Here is a 4110-nt window from a genome sequence, read left to right on the forward strand (position 1 = left end):
CTGTGCATATCTCGCTATCAGTGTTATAGAGAGTGGACAATTTATGAGTTTACCCTGTATAAGCTTTATACACAGTAAAACAGATTTATTTGGGGTTTGGCTCCCATTGGGAACTGGGTGTCTGGTTGCTAGAGACAGGAGTACTTCTTAAGCTATTTTCAATGATGTCTGTAGCTTGTGGGGGACGTGGTTCATAGCTGGGTCTGTGTTTGCAGCAAGATAGCATGTCTGTCTCAACAAAACAGGGTACTGAAGTACCAAGCTGGCAGGGAAAAGAGGCTTAGAGGTAGTCTCAGTGCATCAGGTGGGAGTCCCAAGGGGGTCCCTGTGACCAAACCCATCACATCCATGACCCGAGGAGGCCTACTCACCATGGCTGTGAAAGCAGCAAAGAATCCGGTGGCACCTTATAGACTAACAGACGTTTTGGAGCATGAGCTTTCGTGGGTGAATACTCATGCTCCAAAACGTCTGTTAGTCTATAACGTGCCACAGGATTCTTTGCTGCTTTCACAGATCCAGACTAACACGGCTACCCCTCTGATACTTGTCACCATGGCTGGAGCAGCAAAATGGCACAATGAACAGTTACATTCTGATTATGTTATGGCTTGCACCTAGTGTAATAAGGATTTGTTTTTTTTAATTAAAAAGGCCTTGCTATGGAAACATTTTATTAATGTACAATGGCTCCTTATATTTTTTCCCATGACTGACAGCTGCAGATGTGTCCTTCGGCATGTCATCAACACCTGAAAGCAGACTTTTGCTGATTAGAAGGAGGAGAAAGAGAACATGGGACAACATGTTTACCGAAATAATTAATGCCTCTGGGACAGCTGACGCAGAGCTGAAAGCATGGAGGATTTAATTATCCGAGAAGTTAGACATGGACATGAAGAGCAGGAAAGCTTCCAATGAGCAAGAGTGTGCAGCACAGGATGAGATGCTTCGGATTATGAGGGACCAAGCAGACATGTTGAGGCGTCTGGTTGAACTGCAGGAACGGAAGCAGGAGGGTAGAGTCCCTCTGCAGACCCTGGTGGACAGCCAGCCAGCATTCCCTGGCACAGAATAGCAGCATCTGCACCATAGCAGGTGTAAGGAACAGAAGGCACCCATTCACAGACCTTTGATGGTCTGGAATGCGGTATTATGTTACACAGCTGAAAATGTTTCTCCCGTTCCAACTTTACAACCTCTTTTCCCCAAGGTTACCTTTTATTTTTCTGTCCCCCCACCCCTTTTCTTATGTTTGTTAAATAAAGTAAATGGATTCGAGAAATAAATGTTCTTTACTGAGTAGAAGCAGTGAGCTTGGGCAGGGGGTTGGCTTTACAGGGACAGTGATACAAGGCAGATGAAGGTTTGGGAAAGCACAATGCAGACAAGCAGCTCACGTTACTATGATTCATTATTGAAATGGCTTTTCAAAGCCTTGGGATATGCAGCACTCCTTCCTGTGCTCTTCTTATTGTACCGGTGTCTGGCTGCTCAAAAGTGGCTGCCAGGCGATCTGCCTCAATTGCCCACCTCTGCGGAAAATTTCCCTCCTTTTTTCCACAGATATTATGGAGCACACAGCAGGCAGCTATAATAACCACGTTCTCTTCACTAAGGTGCAGCCTTGTTAGTAAACTTCTTCAGTGCCCTTTCAAATGACCAAAGGCACATTCAACCACCATTTTGCACTTGCTGAGCCTATAGTTGAACCGTTCCTTACTGCTGTCCAGACAGCTGGTGTATGGCTTCATGAGCCATGGGAGCAAGGGGTAGGCTGGGTCCCCCAGGATAACTATAGGTATCTTAGTGTTGTCAATGTTCATTTTGTGGTCTGGAAAGAAAGTCCCAGATTTCAGCTTTTTTAACAGATCCGAGTTCCTAAAGATGCGAGCATCATGATCCTTTCCCGACCATCCCATGTTGATGTCAGTGAAACGCCCCCTGTGATCCACCCGTGCTTGCAACACCATTGAAAAGTAACCCTTTCAGTTTATGTACTTTTTGGCAAGCTGATTTAGTGCCAAGATGGGGATATGCGTGCCATCTATTGCCCCACCGCTATTAGGGAACCCCATTGGAGCAAAACCATTCACTATGTCCAGCACATTTCCCAGACTCACTACCCTTCATAGCAGAAGTTGATTAATGGCCCTGCACACTTGGAGCACAGCAGCTCCCACAGTTCATTTAACTACTCCAAATTGATTCCCCACTGACCAGTAACTGTCTGGCATTGCAAGCTTCCAAATAGTGATTGCCACACTCTTTTTCACTGTCAGAGCAGCTCTAATTTTTGTGTTGCTGAACTGCAGGGCAGGGGAAAGCTCTGCACAAAGTTCCTGGAAGGTGGCCTTCCACATTCGAAATTTCTGCAGCCATTGCTCCTCATCCCATACTTGCAAAACGATGTGGTCCCACCAGTCAGTGCTTGTTTCACAGGACCAGAAATGGCGCTCAGCAGTGTGCAGCTGCTCTGTGATTGCCGGCAGTAACTGTGAATTTTTTTTTTCAATGGCTTGCAGGACATCACTATGTTCTGCGCGGCGGACCCTACTTTGGCTCTGGAAATCCTGCAGGAGAAGGCACGTGATGTTTGAGATGCTCACAGCAAGTGTGCATAACTGAGCAGGCTCCATGCTACTGGGGTTATGGCGTATGTGCAGCAATTTTAAGGGACGAAAACCACTGGGTTGTTTGCCATCGAGCACAGTGCAATACAAGATGCCGACACAATGTTCCCCTTCTCCCCAGAGACAATGTTTTGATCCCAAGAGGCATTGCACAAACTTCCCAAAACACACTGTGGGAAGTTGCACTTTGGGATAGCTACCCACGATGCACTGCTTTGTGCATCGATGCAGGCATTGCTAGTGAGGCCACGCTCCATGGAGACAGTGAGCATAGTGTGGCCACGTATAATTGACTTAATTAATTCGGAGGCTCAAGGTCAAATTAGATAAAGTTAACTTATTTTTGTAGTGTAGACAAGCCCTCAGATAAACATATAGCCACCCCCTGTGCTAACCAACCCCATCGACTACTTCTCTACTTACCTCATGCTACTGTATCATCTGTTCTCCCATAATCACTCCCACGTGCAGCTGCATCTGTCATCCAGGCCAGAGGATGTGCAGCTTTTGATATTTTACAGCATCTCTCATGCACAAAAGAACCAACCAGCTCTACAGCTGCTTGGCGAACTGATTGTCCCTGATTCCAGTGCAAAGGGGCAGCCAGCCTGGCACCATCAGCTCTGGTTGCAAAGCCATTGGGACGGAGAGACTGGTATCTCCAGCTCTGATTGTTAATGTCACTGAGAAGGGGCACCCTGCACTACCACTCCTGTTGCAGTTCTGGGAGGGGGGGGGCATCCATTGCAAGGAACAAAGACTATTCAGCAGACACTGAGCAAAAGACTAGTCAAATTGCAGAGGTGTAGTGGCACGTTTAGTCCGGATGGAGTGCTCCAAGCACTGTGTGAACCAAGGGTGTGATTGTTGCAAAGGGCTGAATGCATTACATCGTCTTCGGCACGTAGCCCCGAGCCTCCCATTCGCTTTGGGGCTGATCCTGGCGCCACTCTCTAGATCACCCTCCAGGTGTCTCCAGAAGAGGTGCTGGAACAATTTGTATAGTGGGGGTGTTGAGAGCCATTGGATCAAACTGCAGATGCTATATATGATGGAAACCACTTTAAGCCAGAGGGTGGCAGGATCCGTATGCGGGTGTATTGGGGGATTGCACACTCTCCCCGGTCCCTGGCAGGATCCATGTGCGGCTGTATTGGGGGATTGCACACTCTCCCCGGTCCCTGGCACACTGCCCCCGCCCTCGGTCTATTGGCTAAGGGGCGGGGCGTATCTCGCGCTTGCGCAGAGTGGCGGCCGCCGCGCTGCAGTTGTGGTGCGGTTTATTTCTTCGCAGAGCTGCGGAAGGTGAGTGTGGCTGGGGGGGGCTCGGAGTCGGGAAGCCCCTGCTGCGAGAAACGCCCCCCCGCGAGAAACGCCCCCCCCGGGAGTGTCCGAGGACAGGAGCCCCCCCCCCTCGCGCGGGCAGCGCCTCAGGGCAGGATCCCCACGTCGACCCCCACGTCAACCCCCTATCCCC

At 49.3% G+C, this 4110-nt stretch overlaps 2 protein-coding genes across 2 annotated transcripts in view; one reads left to right on the top strand and one right to left on the bottom strand.

The window, feature by feature from the left end:
• The window catches only part of INA (internexin neuronal intermediate filament protein alpha), a 51388-nt gene that overhangs the window by 24339 nt on the left and 22939 nt on the right, over nt 1-4110 (bottom strand).
• Nucleotides 3863-4110, top strand: part of NT5C2 (5'-nucleotidase, cytosolic II) — a 96368-nt gene continuing 96120 nt past the window's right edge. Inside the window, exon 1 of the mRNA XM_032786091.2 lies at nt 3863-3938. The gene's annotated coding sequence lies outside the window, so the exon portion shown is untranslated. The remainder of the gene's footprint in view (nt 3939-4110) is intronic.

Source organism: Chelonoidis abingdonii, chromosome 16 (genome assembly GCF_003597395.2).
Source record: "Chelonoidis abingdonii isolate Lonesome George chromosome 16, CheloAbing_2.0, whole genome shotgun sequence".
Taxonomy (NCBI): Eukaryota; Metazoa; Chordata; order Testudines; family Testudinidae; genus Chelonoidis; species Chelonoidis abingdonii.